Source organism: Camellia sinensis, unplaced genomic scaffold (assembly GCF_055761805.1).
Source record: "Camellia sinensis isolate YWXY unplaced genomic scaffold, ASM5576180v1 Unanchor6, whole genome shotgun sequence".
Classification (NCBI taxonomy): Eukaryota; Viridiplantae; Streptophyta; class Magnoliopsida; order Ericales; family Theaceae; genus Camellia; species Camellia sinensis.
Window position 1 is genome coordinate 5,398,734 of NW_028129474.1, and position 21,542 is coordinate 5,420,275.

Here is a 21,542-nt window from a genome sequence, read left to right on the forward strand (position 1 = left end):
AGGGTCCGAATAAGTGTCCGAGTGTTTAAGCCGTAATGCACGAGAAATGGCAAATAGACACCATAATTACATATCTGCCATCATGATAGAGTGTCCGAATAACGTCCGAGTGTTTAAACCCTAATGCATGAGAAATGGCAAATAGACACAATAATTACATATCTGCCATCATGCAAGAGGGTCCGAATAAGTGTCCGAGTGTTTAAGCCCTAGTGCATGAAAAATGACAAGTAAACACCATAATTACATATCTTCCGTCATGCAAGAGGGTCCGAATAAGTGTCCGAGTGTTTAAGCCGTAATGCATGAGAAATGGCAAATAGACACCATAATTACATATCTGCCATCATGATAGAGTGTCCGAATAACGTCCGAGTGTTTAAACCCTAATGCATGAGAAATGGCAAATAGACACAATAATTACATATCTGCCATCATGCAAGAGGGTCCGAATAAGTGTCCGAGTGTTTAAGCCCTAGTGCATGAAAAATGACAAGTAAACACCATAATTACATATCTTCCGTCATGCAAGAGGGTCCGAATAAGTGTCCGAGTGTTTAAGCCGTAATGCCTGAGAAATGGCAAATAGACACCGTAATTACATATCTGCCATCATGATAGAGTGTCCGAATAACGTCCGATTGTTTAAACCCTAATACATGAGAAATGGCAAATAGACACCATAATTACATATCTGCCATGATGCAAGAGGGTCAGAATAAGTTTCCGAGTGTTTAAACCCTAATGCATGAGAAATGGCAAATAAACACCATAATTACATATCTGCCATCATGCAAGAGGGTCCAAATAAGTGTTCGAGTGTTTAAACCCTAATGCATGAGAAATGGCAAATAAACACCATAATTACATATCTGCCAGCATGCAAGAGGGTCCGAATAAGTGTCTGAGTGTTTAAGCCCTAATGCATGAGAAATGACAAGTAAACACCACAATTACATATCTGCCATAATGCAAGAGGGTTTGAATAAGCGTCCGTGTATTTATTCCCTAATGAAAGAGAAATGGCAAATAAACACCATAATTACATATCTGCCATCATGCAAGAGAGTCCGAATAAGTGTCCGAGTATTTAAACCGTAATGGATGAGAAATGGCAAATAAACACTACAATTACATATCTGCCATCATGCAAGAGGGTCCGAATAAGTGTCCGAGTGTTTAAACCCTAGTACATGAGAAATGGCAAATAAACACCATAATTACATATCTGCCATCATGCAAGAGGGTCCGAATAAGTGTCCGAGTGTTTAAGCCCTAATGCATGAGAAATGACAAGTAAACATCATAATTACATATCTGTCATCATGCAAGTGGATCCGAATAAGTGTCCGAGTGTTTAAGCCCTAATGCATGGGAAATGGCATGTAAACACCACAATTACATATCTGCCATCATGCAAGAGGTTCTGAATAAGTCTCCGAGTATCTATTCCCTAATGCAAGAGAAATGACAAATAAACACCATAATTACAAATCTTCCATCATGCAAGAGAGTCCGAATAAGTGTCCGAGTGTTTAAGCCCAAATGCATGAGAAATGGCAAGTAAACCCCATAATTACATATCTGGCACCATGCAAGAGGGTCCGAATAAGTTTCCGAGTGTTTAAACCCCAATGAGTGGGAAATGGAAAAAAAACACCATAATTACATATCTGCCATCATGCATGAGGGTCCGAATAAGTGTCCGAGTGTTTAAGTCCTAATGCATGAGAAATGACAAGTAAACACCATATTTACATATCTGTCATCGTGCAAGAGGGTCCGAATAAGTGTCCGAGTGTTAAAGCCCTAATGCATGGGACATGGCCAGTAAACACCATAACTACATATCTGCCATCATGCGAAAGGGTCTGAATAAGTGTTGGAGTATTTATTCCGTAATGCAAGAGAAATGGAAAATAAACACCATAATTACATATCTGCCATCATGCAATAGGGTCCGAATAAGTGTCCGAGTGTTTAAACCCTAATGCACGAGAAATGGCAAGTAAACACCATAATTACATATCTGTCATCATGAAAGAGGGTCGGAGTAAGTGTCCGAGTGTTTAAACCCTAATGCATGGGAAATGACAAATAAACACCATAATTACATATCTGCCATCGTGCAAGAGGGTCCGAATAAGTGTCCGAGTATTTATACCGTAATGCATGAGAAATGGCAAGTAAACACCACAACTGCATATCTGTGATCATGCAAGAAGGTCCAAATAAGTGTCCGAGTGTTTAAACCCCAATGCATGAAAAATGGCAAGTAAACGTCATAATTACATATCTGCCATCATGCGAGAGGGTCGGAATAAGTTTCCGAGTGTTTAAACCCTAATGCATTAGAAAAGGCAAATAAACACCATAATTACATATCTGCCATCATGCAAGAGGGTCCAAATAAGTGTCCGAGTGTTTAAGCCGTAATGCCTGAGAAATGGCAAATAGACACCGTAATTACATATCTGCCATCATGATAGAGTGTCCGAATAACGTCCGATTGTTTAAACCCTAATACATGAGAAATGGCAAATAGACACCATAATTACATATTTGCCATCATGCAAGAGGGTCTGAATAAGTGTCCGAGTGTTTAAGCCCCAATGCATGAGAAATGACAAGTAAAATCCATAATTACATATCTGCCATCATGCAAGAGGGTCCGAATAAGTGACCGACTGTTTAAACCCTAATGCATGAAAAATGGCAAGTAAACGTCATAATTACATATTTGCCATCATGCAAGAGGGTCAGAATAAGTTTCCGAGTGTTTAAACCCTAATGCATGAGAAATGGCAAATAAACACCATAATTACATATCTGCCATCATGCAAGAGGGTCCAAATAAGTGTCCGAGTGTTTAAACCCTAATGCATGAGAAATGGCAAATAAACACCATAATTACATATCTGCCAGCATGCAAGAGGGTCCGAATAAGTGTCTGAGTGTTTAAGCCCTAATGCATGAGAAATGACAAGTAAACACCACAATTACATATCTGCCATAATGCAAGAGGGTTTGAATAAGCGTCCGAGTATTTATTCCCTAATGAAAGAGAAATGGCAAATAAACACCATAATTACATATCTGCCATCATGCAAGAGAGTCCGAATAAGTGTCCGAGTATCTAAACCGTAATGGATGAGAAATGGCAAATAAACACTACAATTACATATCTGCCATCATGCAAGAGGGTCCGAATAAGTGTCCGAGTGTTTAAACCCTAGTACATGAGAAATGGCAAATAAACACCATAATTACATATCTGCCATCATGCAAGAGGGTCCGAATAAGTGTCCGAGTGTTTAAGCCCTAATGCATGAGAAATGACAAGTAAACATCATAATTACATATCTGTCATCATGCAAGTGGATCCGAATAAGTGTCCGAGTGTTTAAGCCCTAATGCATGGGAAATGGCATGTAAACACCACAATTACATATCTGCCATCATGCAAGAGGTTCTGAATAAGTCTCCGAGTATCTATTCCCTAATGCAAGAGAAATGACAAATAAACACCATAATTACAAATCTTCCATCATGCAAGAGAGTCCGAATAAGTGTCCGAGTGTTTAAGCCCAAATGCATGAGAAATGGAAAGTAAACCCCATAATTACATATCTGGCACCGTGCAAGAGGGTCCGAATAAGTTTCCGAGTGTTTAAACCCCAATGAGTGGGAAATGGAAAAAAAACACCATAATTACATATCTGCCATCATGCATGAGGGTCCGAATAAGTGTCCGAGTGTTTAAGCCCTAATGCATGAGAAATGACAAGTAAACACCATATTTACATATCTGTCATCGTGCAAGAGGGTCCGAATAAGTGTCCGAGTGTTAAAGCCCTAATGCATGGGACATGGCCAGTAAACACCATAACTACATATCTGCCATCATGCAAAAGGGTCTGAATAAGTGTTGGAGTATTTATTCCCTAATGCAAGAGAAATGGAAAATAAACACCATAATTACATATCTGCCATCATGCAATAGGGTCCGAATAAGTGTCCGAGTGTTTAAACCCTAATGCACGAGAAATGGCAAGTAAACACCATAATTACATATCTGTCATCATGCAAGAGGGTCGGAGTAAGTGTCCGAGTGTTTAAACCCTAATGCATGGGAAATGACAAATAAACACCATAATTACATATCTGCCATCGTGCAAGAGGGTCCGAATAAGTGTCCGAGTATTTATACCGTAATGCATGAGAAATGGCAAGTAAACACCACAACTACATATCTGCGATCATGCAAGAAGGTCCAAATAAGTGTCCGAGTGTTTAAACCCCAATGCATGAAAAATGGCAAGTAAACGTCATAATTACATATCTGCCATCATGCGAGAGGGTCGGAATAAGTTTCCGAGTGTTTAAACCCTAATGCATTAGAAATGGCAAATAAACACCATAATTACATATCTGCCATCATGCAAGAGGGTCCAAATAAGTGTCCGAGTGTTTAAACTGTAATGCATGAGAAATGGCAAATAAACACCATAATAACATATCTGCCATCATGCAAGAGGTCCGAATAAGTGTCCGAGTGTTTAAGCCCTAATGCATGAGAAATGGCAAGTAAACACCATAGTTGCATATCTGCCATCATGCAAGAGGGTCCGAATAACTGTCCGAGTGTTTAAGCCCTAATGCGTGAGAAATGACAAGTAAACACCATAATTGCATATCTGCCATCATGCAAGGGGGTCCGAATAAGTGTCCGAGTGTTTAAACCCTAATGCATGAGAAATGGCAAATAGACACCATAATTACATATCTGCCATCATGATAGAGGGTCCGAACAATGTCCGAGTGTTTAAACCCTAATGCATGCGAAATGGCAAATAGACACCACAATTACATATCTGCCATCATGCAAGAGGGTCCGAATAAGTGTCCGAGTGTTTAAGCCGTAATGCATGAGAAATGAGAAGTAAACACCATAATTACATATCTGCCGTCATGCAAGAGGGTCCGAATAAGTGACCGAGTGTTTAAGCCCTAATGCAGGGGAAATGGCAAGTAAACACCACAACTACATATCTGCGATCATGCAAGAGGGTCCAAATAAGTGTTCGAGTGTTTAAACCCTAATGTATGAAAAATGGCAAGTAAACGTCACAATTACAAATCTGCCATCATGCAAGAGGGTCGGAATAAGTTTCCGCGTGTTTAAACCCTAATGCATAAGAAATGGCAAATAAACACCATAATTACATATCTGCCATCATGCAAGAGGGTCCAAATAAGTGTCCGAGTGTTTAAATCCTAATGCATGAGAAATGGCAAGTAAACACCATAATTACATATCTGTCATCATGCAAGAGGGTCCGAATAAGTGTCCGAGTGTTTAAGCCCTAATGCATGGGAAATGGCAAGTAAACACCATAATTACAGATCTGCCATCATGCAAGAGGTTCTGAATAAGTGTTCGAGTATTTATTCCCTAATGTAGGAGAAATGGCAAATAAACACCATAATTACATATCTACCATCATGCAAGAGGGTCCGAATAAGTGTCCGAGTGTTTAAACCCAAATGCACGAGAAATGACAAGTAAACACCATAATTACATATCTGTCATCATGCAAGAGGGTCGGAATAAGTGTCCGAGTGTTTAAACCCTAATGCATGAGAAATGACCAATAAACCCCATAATTACATATCTGCCATCATGCAAGAGGGTCCGAATAAGTGTCCAAGTGTTTAAACCCTAATGCATGAGAAATGGCAAGTAAACACCATAATTACATATCTTCCATCATGCAAGAGGGTCTGAATAAGTGTCCGAGTATTTATTCCCTAATGCAAGAGAAATGGCAAATAAACACCATAATTACATATCTGCCATCTTGCAAGAGGGTCCGAATAAGTGTCCGAGTGTTTAAACCCTAACGCATGAGAAATGGCAAGTAACTGCCATAGTTGCATAGCTGCCACCATGCAAGAGGGTCCGAATAAGTGTCCAAGTGTTTAAGCCCTAATGCATGAGAAATGGCCATTAAACACCATAGTTGCATATCTGCCATCATGCAAGAGGGTCCGAATAACTGTCCGAGTGTTTAAGCCCTAATGCATGAGAAATGACAAGTAAAAACCATAATTGCACATCTGCCATCATGCAAGGGGGTCCGAATAAGTGTCCGAGTGTTTAAACCCTAATGCATGAGAAATGGCAAATAAACACCATAATTACATATCTGCCATCATGCAAGAGGGTCCGAATAAGTGTCCGAGTGTTTAAGCCCTAATGCAAGAGAAATGGCAAAATAGACACCATAATTACATATCTGCCATCATGATAGAGGGTCCGAATAACGTCCGAGTGTTTAAACCCTAATGCATGAGAAATGGCAAATAGACACCATAATTACATATCTGCCATCTTGCAAGAGGGTCCGAATAAGTGTCCAAGTGTTTAAGCCCTAATGCATGAGAAATGACAAGTAAACACCATAATTACATATCTGCCATCATACAAGAGGGTCCGAATAAGTGTCCGAGTGTTTAAGCCCTAATGCATGAGAAATGGCAAGTAAACACCATAGTTGCATATCTGCCATCATGCAAGAGGGTCCGAATAACTGTCTGAGTGTTTAAGCCCTAATGCATGAGACATGACAAGTAAACACCATAATTGCATATCTGCCATCATGCAAGGGGGTCCGAATAAGAGTCCGAGTGTTTAAACACTAATGCATGAGAAATGGCAAATAAACACCATAATTACATATTTGCCATCATGCAAGAGGGTCCGAATAAGTGTCCGAGAGTTTTTGCCCTAATGCATGAGAAATGACAAATAGACACCACAATTACATATCTGCCATCATGATAGAGGGTCCGAATAACGTCCGAGTGTTTAAACCCTAATGGATGAGAAATGGCAAATAGACACCATAATTACATATCTGCCATCATGCAAGAGGCTCCGAATAAGTGTTCGAGTGTTTAAGCCCTAATGCATGAGAAATGGCAAATAGACACCATAATTACATATCTGCCACCATGATAGAGGGTCCGAATAAGGTCCGAGTGTTTAAACCCTAATGCATGAGAAATGGAAAATAGACACCATAATTACATATCTGCCATCTTGCAAGAGGGTCCGAATAAGTGTCCGAGTGTTTAAGCCCCAATGCATGAGAAATGACAAGTAAACACCATAATTACATATCTGCCATCATGCAAGAGGGTCCGAATAAGTGACCGAGTGTTTAAGCCCTAATGCAGGGGAAATGGCAAGTAAACACCACAACTACATATCTGCGATCATGCAAGAAGGTCCAAATAAGTGTCCGAGTGTTTAAACCCCAATGCATGAAAAATGGCAACTAAACGTCATAATTACATATCTGCCATCATGCGAGAGGGTCGGAATAAGTTTCCGAGTGTTTAAACCCTAACGCATTAGAAATGGCAAATAAACACCATAATTACATATCTGCCATCATGCAAGAGGGTCCAAATAAGTGTCCGAGTGTTTAAACTGTAATGCATGAGAAATGGCAAATAAACACCATAATTACATATCTGCCATCATGCAAGAGGGTCCGAATAAGTGTCCGAGTGTTTAAGCCCTAATGCATGAGAAATGACAAGTAAACACCATAATTACATATATGTCATCAGGCAAGAGGGTCCGAATAAGTATCCGAGTGTTTAAGCCCTAATGCGTTGGAAATGGCAAGTAAACACCATAATTACATATCTGCCATCATGCGAGAGGGTCTGAATAAGTGTCCGAGTATTTATTCCCTAATGCAAGAGAAATGGGAAATAAACACCATAATTACATATCTGCCATCATGCAAGAGTGTCCGAATAAGTGTCCGAGTGTTTAAACCCTAATGCATGAGAAATGGCAAATAGACACCATAATTACATATCTGCCACCATGCAAGAGGGTCCGAATAAGTGTCCGAGTGGTTAAGCCCTAATGCATGAGAAATGGCAAGTAAACACCATAGTTGCATATCTGCCATCACGCAAGAGGGTCCGAATAACTGTCCAGTGTGTTTAAGCCCTAATGCATGAGACATGGCAAGTAAACACCATAATTGCATATCTGCCATCATGCAAGGGGGTCCGAATAAGAGTCCGAGTGTTTAAACCCTAATGCATGAGAAATGGAAAATAAACACCATAATTACATATCTGCCATCATGCAAGAGGGTCCGAATAAGTGTCCGAGAGTTTTTGCCCTAATGCATGAGAAATGGCAAATAGACACCACAATTACATATCTGCCATCATGATAGAGGGTCCGAATAACGTCCGAGTGTTTAAACCCTAATGGATGAGAAATGGCAAATAGACACCATAATTACATATCTGCCATCATGCAAGAGGCTCCGAATAAGTGTTCGAGTGTTTAAGCCCTAATGCATGAGAAATGGCAAATAGACACCATAATTACATATCTGCCATCATGCAAGAGGGTCCGAATAAGTGACCGAGTGTTTAAGCCCTAATGCAGGGGAAATGGCAAGTAAACGCCACAACTACATATCTGCGATCATGCAAGAAGGTCCAAATAAGTGTCGGAGTGTTTAAACCCCAATGCATGAAAAATGGCAAGTAAACGTCATAATTACATATCTGCCATCATGCGAGAGGGTCGGAATAAGTTTCCGAGTGTTTAAACCCTAATGCATTAGAAATGGCAAATAAACACCATAATTACATATCTGCCATCATGGAAGAGGGTCCAAATATGTGTCCGAGTGTTTAAACCCTAATGCATGAGAAATGGCAAATAAATACCATAATTACGTATCTGCCATCATGCAAGAGCGTCCGAATAAGTGTCCGAGTGTTTAAGCCCTAATGCATGAGAAATGACAAGTAAACACCATAATTACATATATGTCATCATGCAAGAGGGTCCGAATAAGTGTCCGAGTGTTTAAGCCCTAATGCGTTGGAAATGGCAAGTAAACACCATAATTACATATCTGCCATCATGCAAGAGGGTCTGAATAAGTGTCCGAGTATTTATTCCCTAATGCAAGAGAAATGGCAAATAAACACCATAATTACATATCTGCCATCATGCAAGAGGGTCCGAATAAGTGTCCGTGTGTTTAAACCCTAATGCGTGAGAAATGGCAAATAGACACCATAATTACATATCTGCCACCATGCAAGAGGGTCCGAATAAGTGTCCGAGTGTTTAAGCACTAATGGATGAGAAATGGCAAATAGACACCATAATTACAAATCTGCCATCATGATAGAGGGTCCGAATAACGTCCGAGTGTTTAAACCCTAATGCATGAGAAATGGAAAATAGACACCATAATTACATATATGCCGTCATGCAAGAGGGTCCGAGTAAGTGTCCGAGTTTTTAAGCCCTAATGCAAGAGAATTGACAAGTAAACACCATAATTATATATCTCATCATGCAAGAGGGTCTGAATAAGTGTCCGAGTGTTTAAGCCCTAATGCATGAGAAATGACAAGTAAACACCATAATTGCATATCCGCCATCATGCAAGGGGGTCCGAATAAGTGTCCGAGTGTTTAAACCCTAATGCATGAGAAATGGCCAATAGACACGATAATTACAAATCTGCCATCATGATAGAGTGTCCGAATAACGTCCGAGTGTTTAAACCCTAATGCATGCGAAATGGCAAATAGACACCATAATTACATATCTGCCATCATGCAAGAGGGTCCGAATAAGTGTCCGAGTGTTTAAGCCGTAACGCATGAGAAATGGCAAATAGACACCATAATTACATATCTGCCATCATGATAGTGTGTCCGAATAACGTCCGAGTGTTCAAACCCTAATGCATGAGAAATGGCAAATAGACACAATAATTACATATCTGCCATCATGCAAGAGGGTCCGAATAAGTGTCCGAGTGTTTAAGCCCTAGTGCATGAAAAATGACAAGTAAACACCATAATTACATATCTTCCGTCATGCAAGAGGGTCCGAATAAGTGTCCGAGTGTTTAAGCCGGAATGCATGAGAAATGGCAAATAGACACCATAATTACATATCTGCCATCATGATAGAGTGTCCGAATAACGTCCGAGTGTTTAAACCCTAATGCATGAGAAATGGCAAATAGACACCATAATTACATATCTGCCATCATGCAAGAGGGTCCGAATAAGTGTCCGAGTGTTTAAACCCTAATGCATGAGAAATGGCAAATAGACACCATAATTACATATCTGCCACCATGCAAGAGGGTCCGAATAAGTGTCCGAGTGTTTAAGCCCTAATGCATGAGAAATGGCAAGTAAACACCATAGTTGCATATCTGCCATCATGCAAGAGGGTCCGAATAACTGTCCGAGTGTTTAAGCCCTAATGCATGAGACATGACAAGTAAACACCATAATTGCATATCTGCCATCATGCAAGGGGGTCCGACTAAGAGTCCGAGTGTTTAAACCCTAATGCATGAGAAATGGAAAATAAACACCATAATTACATATCTGCCATCATGCAAGAGGGTCCGAATAAGTGTCCGTGAGTTTTTGCCCTAATGCATGAGAAATGGCAAATAGACACCACAATTACATATCTGCCATCATGATAGAGGGTCCGAATAACGTCCGAGTGTTTAAACCCTAATGCATGCGAAATGGCAAATAGACACCATAATTACATATCTGCCATCGTGCAAGAGGGTCCGAATAAGTGTCCGAGTGTTTAAGCCGTAATGCATGAGAAATGGAAAATAGACACCATAATTACATATCTGCCATCATGATAGAGTGTCCGAATAACGTCCGAGTGTTTAAACCCTAATGCATCTAAAATGGCAAACAGACACCATAATTACATATCTGCCATCATGCAAGAGGGTCCGAATAGGTGTCCGAGTGTTTAAGCCCTAGTGCTTGAGAAATGACAAGTAAACACCATAATTACATATCTGCCATCATGCAAGAGGGTCCGAATAGGTGTCCGAGTGTTTAAGCCGTAATGCTTGAGAAATGGCAAGTAAACACCATAATTACATGTCTGTCATCATGCAAGAGGGTCGGAATAAGTGTCCAAGTGTTTAAACCATAATGCATGAGAAATGGCAAATAGACACCATAATTACATATCTGCCATCATGCAAGAGGGTCCGAATAAGTGTCCGAGTGTTTAAGCCCTAATGCAGGGGAAATGGCAAGTAAACACCACAACTACATATCTACGATCATGCAAGAGGGTCCAAATAAGTGTCTGAGTGTTTAAACCCTAATGCATGAAAAATGGCAAGTAAACGTCATAATTACATATCTGCCATCATGCAAGAGGGTCGGAATAAGTTTCCGAGTGTTTAAACCCTAATGCATGAGAAATGGCAAATAAACACCATAATTACATATCTGCCATCATGCAAGAGGGTCCAAATAAGTGTCCGAGTGTTTAAACTCTAATGCATGAGAAATGGCAAATAAACACCATAATTACATATCTGCCATCATGCAAGAGGGTCCGAATAAGTGTCCGAGTGTTTAAGCCCTAATGCATGAGAAATAACAAGTAAACACCATAATTACATATCTGTCATCATGCAAGAGGGTCCGAATAAGTGTCCGAGTGTTTAGGCCCTACTGCATGGGAAATGGCAAGTAAATACCATAATTACATATCGACCATCATGCAAGGGTGTCTGAAAAAGTGTCCGAGTATTTATTCCCTAATGCAAGAGAAATGGCAAACAAACACCAAAATTACATATTTGCCATCATGCAAGAGGGTCCGAATAAGTGTCCGAGTGTTTAAACCCTAATGCATGAGAAATGGCAAGTAAACGCCGTAGTTGCATATCTGCCACCATGCAAGAGGGTCTGAATAAGTGTCCGAGTGTTTAAGCCGTAATGCCTGAGAAATGGCAAGTAAACACCATAGTTGCATATCTGCCATCATGCAAGAGGGTGCGAATAAGTGTCCGAGTGTTTAAGCCCTAATGCATGAGAAATGACAAGTAAACACCATAATTGCATATCTGCCATCATGCAAGGCGGTCCGAATAAGTGTCCGAGTGTTTAAACCCTAATGCATGAGAAATGGCAAATAAACACCATAATTACATATCTGCCATCATGCAAGAGGGTCCGAATAAGTGTCTGAGTGTTTAAGCCCTAATGCATGAGAAATTGCAAATAGACACCATAATTACATATCTGCCATCATGATAGAGGGTCCGAATAACGTCCGAGTGTTTAAACCCTAATGCATGAGAAATAGCAAATAGACATCATAATTACATATCTGCCATCATGCAAGGGTGTCCGAATAAGTGTCCGAGTGTTTAAGCTCTAATGCATGAGAAATGGCAAATAGACACCATAATTACATATCTGCCATCATGATAAAGGTTCCGAATAACGTCCGGGTGTTTAAACCCTAATGCATGAGAAATGGCAAATAGACACCATAATTACATATCTGCCATCATGTAAGAGGGTCCGAATAAGTGTCCGAGTTTTTGAGCCCTAGTGCATGAGAAATGACAAGTAAACACCATAATTACATATCTGCCATCATGCAAGAGGGTCCGAATAAGTGTCCTAGTGTTTAAGCCCCAATGCATGAGAAATGACAAGTAAACACCATAATTGCATATCTGCCATCATGCAAGGGGGTCCGAATAAGTGTCCGAGTGTTTAAACCCTAATGCATGAGAAATGGCAAATAGACACCATAATTACATATCTGCCATCATGATAGAGGTTCCGAATAACGTCCGAGTGTTTAAACCCAAATGCATGCGAAATGGCAAATAGACACCATAATTACATATCTGCCATCATGCAAGAGGGTCTGAATAAGTGTCCGAGTGTTTAAGCCCTAGTGCTTGAGAAATTACAAGTAAACACCATAATTACATATCTGCCATCATGCAAGAGGGTCCGAATAGGTGTCCGAGTGTTTAAGCCGTAATGCTTGAGAAATGGCAAGTAAACACCATAATTACATGTCTGTCATCATGCAAGAGGGTCGGAATAAGTGTCCAAGTGTTTAAACCATAATGCATGAGAAATGGCAAATAGACACCATAATTACATATCTGCGATCATGCAAGAGGGTCCGAATAAGTGTCCGAGTGTTTAAGCCCTAATGCAGGGGAAATGGCAAGTAAACACCACAACTACATATCTACGATCATGCAAGAGGGTCCAAATAAGTGTCTGAGTGTTTAAACCCTAATGCATGAAAAATGGCAAGTAAACGTCATAATTACATATCTGCCATCATGCAAGAGGGTCGGAATAAGTTTCCGAGTGTTTAAACCCTAATGCATGAGAAATGGCAAATAAACACCATAATTACATATCTGCCATCATGCAAGAGGGTCCAAATAAGTGTCCGAGTGTTTAAACCCTAATGCATGAGAAATGGCAAATAAATACCATAATTACATATCTGCCATCATGCAAGAGGGTCCGAATAAGTGTCCTAGTGTTTAAGCCCCAATGCATGAGAAATGACAAGTAAACACCATAATTGCATATCTGCCATCATGCAAGGGGGTCCGAATAAGTGTCCGAGTGTTTAAACCCTAATGCATGAGAAATGGCAAATAGACACCATAATTACATATCTGCCATCATGATAGAGGTTCCGAATAACGTCCGAGTGTTTAAACCCAAATGCATGCGAAATGGAAAATAGACACCATAATTACATATCTGCCATCATGCAAGGGGGTCCGAATAAGTGTCCGAGTGTTTAAACCCTAATGCATGAGAAATGGCAAATAGACACCATAATTACATATCAGCCATCGTGATAGAGGTTCCGAATAACGTCCGAGTGTTTAAACCCAAATGCATGCGAAATGGCAAATAGACACCATAATTACATATCTGCCATCATGCAAGGGGGTCCGAATAAGTGTCCGAGTGTTTAAACCCTAATGCATGAGAAATGGCAAATAGACACCATAATTACATATCTGCCATCGTGATAGAGGTTCCGAATAACGTCCGAGTGTTTAAACCCAAATGCATGCGAAATGGCAAATAGACACCATAATTACATATCTGCCATCATGCAAGAGGGTCCGAATAAGTGTCCGAGTGTTTAAGCCGTAATGCATGAGAAATGGCAAATAGACACCATAATTACATATCTGCCATCATGCAAGAGGGTCCGAATAAGTGACCGAATAACGTCCGAGCGTTTAAACCCTAATGCATGAGAAATGGCAAATAGACACCATAATTACATATCTGCCATCATGCAAGAGGGTCCGAACAACTGTCCGAGTGTTTAAGCCCTAGTGCATGAGAAATGACAAGTAAACACCATAATTACATATCTGCCATCATGCAAGAGGGTCCGAATAAGTGTCCGAGTATTTAAACCGTAATGCATGAGAAATGACAAATAAACACTATAATTACATATCTGCCATCATCCAAGAGGGTCCGAATACGTGTCCGAGTGTTTAAACCCTAATACATGAGAAATGGCAAATAAACACCGTAATTACTTATCTGCCATCATGCAAAAGGGTCCGAATAAGTGTCCGAGTGTTTAAGCCCTAATGCATGAGAAATGACAAGTAAACACCATAATTACATATCTGTCATCATGCAAGAGGATCCGAATAAGTGTCCGAGTGTTTAAGCCCTAATGCATGGGAAATGGCATGTAAACACCACAATTATATATCTGCCATCATGCAAGAGGGTCTGAATAAGTGTCCGAGTGTTTAAGCCCAAATGCATGAGAAATGGCAAGTAAACCCCATAATTACATATCTGGCATCATGCAAGAGGGTCCGAATAAATGTCCGAGTGTTTAAATCCTAATGAGTGGGAAATGGAAAAAAAAACACCATAATTACATATCTGCCATCATGCATGAGGGTCCGAATAAGTGTCCTAGTATTTAAGCCCTAATGCATGAGAAATGACAAGTAAACACCATATTTACATATCTGTCATCATGCAAGAGGGTCCGAATAAGTGTCCGAGTGTTTAAGCCCTAATGCATGGGAAATGGCCAGTAAACACCATAACTACATATCTGCCATCATGCAAAAGGGTCTGAATAAGTGTTCGAGTATTTATTCCCTAATGCAAGAGAAATGAAAAATAAACACCATAATTACATATCTGCCATCATGCAAGAGGGTCCGAATAAGTGTCCGAGTGTTTAAACCCAAATGCACGAGAAATGGCAAGTAAACACCATAATTACACATCTGTCATCATGCAAGAGGGTCGGAGTAAGTGTCCGAGTGTTTAAACCCTAATGCATGGGAATTGACAAATAAACACCATAATTACATATCTGCCATCGTGCAAGAGGGTCCGAATAAGTGTCCAAGTGTTTAAACCCTAATGCATGAGAAATGACAAGTAAACCCCATAATTACATATCTGTCAACATGCAAGAGGTTCCGAATAAGTGTCTGCGTGTTTAAGCCCTAATGCATGGAAAATGGCTAGTAAACACCATAACTACATATCTGCCATCATGCAAGAGGGTCTGAATAAGTGTCCGAGTGTTTAAACCGTAACGCATGGGAAATGGCAAATAAACACCATAATTACATATCTGCCATCATGCAAGAGGGTCCGAATAAGTGTCCGAGTATTTAAACCGTAATGAATGAGAAATGGCAAATAAACACTATAATTACACATCTGCCATCATGCAAGAGGGTCCGAATAAGTGTCCGAGTGTTTAAACCCTATTGCATGAGAAATGACAAATAAACATCATAATTACATATCTGCCATCATGATAGAGGATCCGAATAACGTCCGAGTGTTTAAACCCTAATGCATGAGAAATGGAAAATAGACAGCATAATTACATATCTGCCATCATGCAAGAGGGTCCGAATAAGTGTCCGAGGGTTTAAACCCTAATGCATGAGAAATGGCAAACAAACACCATAATTACATATCTGCCATCATGCAAGAGGTCCGAATAAGTGTCCGAGTGTTTAAGCCCTACTGCATGAGAAATGGCAAGTAAACACCATAGTTGCATATCTGCCATCATGCAAGAGGGTCCGAATAACTGTCCGAGTGTTTAAGCCCTAATGCATGAGAAATGACAAGTAAACACCATAATTGCATATCGGCCATCATGCAAGGGGGTCCGAATATGTGTCCGAGTGTTTAAACCCTAATGCATGAGAAATGGCAAATAGACACCATAATTACATATCTGCCATCATGATAGAGGGTCCGAATAATGTCCGAGTGTTTAAACCCTAATGCATGCGAAATGGCAAATAGACACCACAATTACATATCTGCCATCATGCAAGAGGGTCCGAATAAGTGTCCGAGTGTTTAAGCCGTAATGCATGAGAAATGAGAAGTAAACACCATAATTACATATCTGCCATCATGCAAGAGGGTCCGAATAAGTGACCAAGTGTTTAAGCCCTAATGCAGGGGAAATGGCAAGTAAGCACCACATCTACATATCTGCGATCATGCAAGAGGGTCCAAATAAGTGTTCCAGTGTTTAAACCCTAATGTATGAAAAATGGCAAGTAAACGTCACGATTACATATCTGCCATCATGCAAGAGGGTCGGAATAAGTTTCCGAGTGTTTAAACCCTAATGCATAAGAAATGGCAAATAAACACCATAATTACATATCTGCCATCATGCAAGAGGGTCCAAATTAGTGTCCGAGTGTTTAAATCCTAATGCATGAGAAATGGCAAGTAAACACCGTAATTACATATCTGTCATCATGCAAGAGCGTCCGAACAAGTGTCCGAGTGTTTAAGCCCTAATGCATGGGAAATGGCAAGTAAACACCATAATTACATGTCTGCCATCATGCAAGACGGTCTGAATAAGTGCCCGAGTATTTATTCCCTAATGTAGGAGAAATGGCAAAGAAACTCCATAATTACATATCTACCATCATGCAAGAGGGTCCGAATAAGTGTCCGAGTGTTTAAACCCAAATGCATGAGAAATGGCAAGTAAACACCATAATTACATATCTGTCATCATGCAAGAGGGTCGGAATAAGTGTCTGAGTGTTTAAACCCTAATGCATGAGAAATGACCAATAAACACCATAATTACAAATCTGCCATCATGCAAGAGGGTCCGAATAAGTGTCCGAGTGTTTAAACCCTAATGCATGAGAAATGGCAAGTAAACACCATAATTACATATCTGCCATCATGCAAGAGGGTCTGAATAAGTGTCCGGGTATTTATTCCCTAATGCAAGAGAAATGGAAAATAAACACCATAATTACATATCTGCCATCATGCAAGAGGGTCCGAATAAGTGTCCGAGTGTTTAAACCCTAATGCATGAGAAATGGCAAGTAAACGCCATAGTTGCATATCTGCCACCATGCAAGAGGATCCGAATAAGTGTCCAAGTGTTTAAGCCCTAATGCATGAGAAATGGCCATTAAACACCATAGTTGCATATCTGCCATCATGCAAGAGGGTCCGAATAACTGTCCGAGTGTTTAAGCCCTAATGGATGAGAAATGACAAGTAAACACCATAATTGCATATCTGCCATCATGCAAGAGGGTCCGAATAAGTGTTCGAGTGTTTAGCCCTAATGCATGAGAAATGGCAAATAGACAGCATAATTACATATCTGCCATCAGGATAGAGGGTCCGAATAACGTCCGAGTGTTTAAACCCTAATGCATGAGAAATGGCAAATACACACCATAATTACATATCTGCCATCATGCAAGAGTGTCCGAATAAGTGTCCGAGTGTTTAAGCTCTAATGCATGAGAAATGACAAATAGACACCATAATTACATATCTGCCATCATGATAGAGGGTCCGAATAACGTCCGAGTGTTTAAACCCTAATGCATGAGAAATGGCAAATAGACACCATAATTACATATCTGCCATCATGCAAGAGGGTCCGAATAAGTGTCCGAGTTTTTAAGCCCTAATGCATGAGAAATGACAAGTAAACACCATAATTACATATCTGCCATCATGTAAGACGGTCCGAATAAGTGTCCGAGTGTTTAAGCCCTAATGCGTGAGAAATGACAAGTAAACACCATAATTGCGTATCTGCCATCATGCAAGGGGGTCCGAATAAGTGTCCGAGAGTTTAAACCCTAATGCATGAGAAATGGCAAATAGGCACCATAATTACATATCAGCCATCATGATAGAGGGTCCGAATAACGTCCGAGTGTTTGAACCCTAATGCATGTGAAATGGCAAATAGACACCATAATTACATATCTGCCATCGTGCAAGAGGGTCCGAATAAGTGTCCGAGTGTTTAAGCCGTAATGCATGAGAAATGGCAAATAGACACCATAATTGCATATCTGCCATCATGATAGAGTGTCCGAATAACGTCCGAGTATTTATTCCCTAATGCAAGAGAAATGGCAAATAAACACCATAATTACATATCTGCCATCAAGCAAGAGGGTCCGAATAAGTGTCCGAGTGTTTAAACCCTAATGCATGAGAAATGGCAAGTAAACGCCAGAGTTGCATATCTGCCACCATGCAAGAGGGTCCGAATAAGTGTCCGAGTGTTTAAGCCCTAATGCATGAGAAATGGCAAGTAAACACCATAGTTGCATATCTACCATCATGCAAGAGGGTGCGAATAAGTGTCCGAGTGTTTAAGCCCTAATGCATGAGAAATGACAAGTAAACATCATACTTGCATATCTGCCATCATGCAAGGGGGTCCGAATAAGTGTCCGAGTGTTTAAACCCTAATGCATGAGAAATGGCAAATAAACACCATAATTACATATCTGCCATCATGCAAGAGGGTCCGAATAAGTGTCTGAGTGTTTAAGCCCTAATGCATGAGAAATGGCAAATAGACACCATAATTACATATCTGCCATCATGATGGAGGGTCCGAATAACGACCGAGTGTTTAAACCCTAATGCATGAGAAATGGCAAATAGACACCATAATTACATATCTGCCATCATGCAAGAGTGTGCGAATAAGTGTCCGAGTGTTTAAGCTCTAATGCATGAGAAATGGCAAATAGACACCATAATTACATATCTACCATCATGATAGAGGGTCCGAATAACGTCCGAGTGTTTAAACCCTAATGCATGAGAAATGGCAAATAGACACCATAATTACATATCTGCCATCATGCAAGAGGGTCCAAATAAGTGTCCGAGTTTTTAAGCCCTAATGCATGAGAAATGACAAGTAAACACCATAATTTCATATCAGCCATCATGCAAGAGGGTCCGAATAAGTGTCCGAGTGTTTAAGCCCCAATGCATGAGAAATGACAAGTGAACACCATAATTGCATATCTGCCATGATGCAAGGGGGTCCGAATAAGTGTCCGAGTGTTTAAGCCGTAATGCATGAGAAATGGCAAATAGACACCATAGTTACATATCTGCCATCATGATAGAGTGTCCGAATAACGTCCGAGTGTTTAAACCCTAATGCATGAGAAATGGCAAATAGACACCATAATTACATAGCTGCCATCATGCAAGAGGGTCCGAATAAGTGTCCGAGTGTTTAAGCCCTAGTGCATGAGAAATGACAAGTAAACACCATAATTACATATCTGCCATCATGCAAGAGGGTCCGAATAAGTGACCGAGTGTTTAAGCCCTAATGCAGGGGAAATGGCAAGTAAACACCACAACTACATATCTGCGATCATGCAAGAGGGTCCAAATAAATGTCCGAGTGTTGAAACCCTAATGCATGAAAAATGGCAAGTAAACGTCATAATTACATATCTGCCAACATGCAAGAGCGTCGGAATAAGTTTCTGAGTGTTTAAACCCTAATGCATGAGAAATGACAAATAAATACCATAATTACATATCTGCCATCATGCAAGAGGGTCCAAATAAGTGTCCGAGTGGTTAAACCCTAATGCATGAGTAATGGCAAATAAACACCATAATTACATATCTGCCATCATGTAAGAGAGTCCGAATAAATGTCCGAGTGTTTAAGCCCTAATGCATGAGAAATGACAAGTAAACACCATAATTACATATCTGTCATCATGCAAGAGGGTCCGAATAAGTGTCCGAGTGTTTAAGCCCTAATGCATGGGAAATGGCAAGTAAACACCATAATTACATATCTGCCATCATGCAAGAGAGTCTGAATAAGTGTCCGAGTATTTATTCCCTAATGCAAGAGAAATGGCAAATAAACACCATAATTACATATCTGCCATGATGCAATAGGGTCCGAATAAGTGTCCGAGTGTTTAAACCCTAATGCATGAGAATTGGCAAGCAAACTCCATAATTACATATCTGTCATCATGCAAGAGGGTCGGAATAAGTGTCCGAGTGTTTAAACCCTAATGCATGAGAAATGACCTATAAACACCATAATTACATATCTGCCATCATGCAAGAGGGTCTGAATAAGTGTCCGAGTATTTATTCCCTAATGCAAGAGAAATGGCAAATAAACACCATAATTACATATCTGCCATCATGCAAGAGGGTCCGAATAAGTGTCCGAGTGTTTAAACCGTAATGCATGAGAAATGGCAAGTAAACGCCATAGTTGCATATCTGCCACCATGCAAGAGGGTCCGAATAAGTGTCCGAGTATTTAAGCACTAATGCAGGAGAATTGGCAAGTAGACACCATTGTTGCATATCTGCCATCATGCAAGAGGGTCCGAATAACTGTCCGAGTGTTTAAGCCCTAATGCATGACAAATGACAAGTAAACACCATACTTGCATATCTGCCATCATGTAAGGGGGTCCGAATAAGTGTCCGAGTGTTTAAATCCTAATGCATGAGAATTGGAAAATAAACACCATAATTACATATCTGCCATCATGCAAGGGGGTCCGAATAAGTGTCCGAGTGTTTAAACCCTAATGCATGAGAAATGGCAAATAAACACCATAATTACATATCTGCCATCATGCAAGAGGGTCCGAATAAGTGTCCGAGTGTTGAAGCCCTAACGCATGAGAAATGATAAGTAAACACCATAATTGCATATCTGCCATCATGCAAGGGGGTCCGAATAAGTGTCCGGGTGTTTAAACCCTAATGCATGAGGAATGGCAAATAGACACCATAATTACATATCTGCCATCCTGCAAGAGTGTCCGAATAAGTGTCCGAGTGTTTAAGCTCTAATGCATGAGAAATGACAAGTAAACACCATAATTACATATATGCCATCATGATAGAGGGTCCGAATAACGTCCGAGTGTTTAAACCCTAATGCATGAGAAATGGCAAATAGACACCATAATTACAAATCTGCCATCATGCAAGAGGGTCTGAATAACCGTCCGAGTTTTTAAGCCCTAATGCATGAGAAATGACAAGTAAACACCATAATTACATATCTGCCATCATGCAAAAGGGTCCGAATAAGTGTCCGAGTGTTTAAGCCCTAATGCATGAGAAATGACAAGTAAACACCATAATTGCATATCTGCCATCATGCAAGGGGGTCCGAATAAGTGTCCGAGTGTTTAAACCCTAATGCATGAGAAATGGCAAATAGACACCATAATTACATATCGGCCATCATGATAGAGGGTCCGAATAACGTAAGAGTGTTT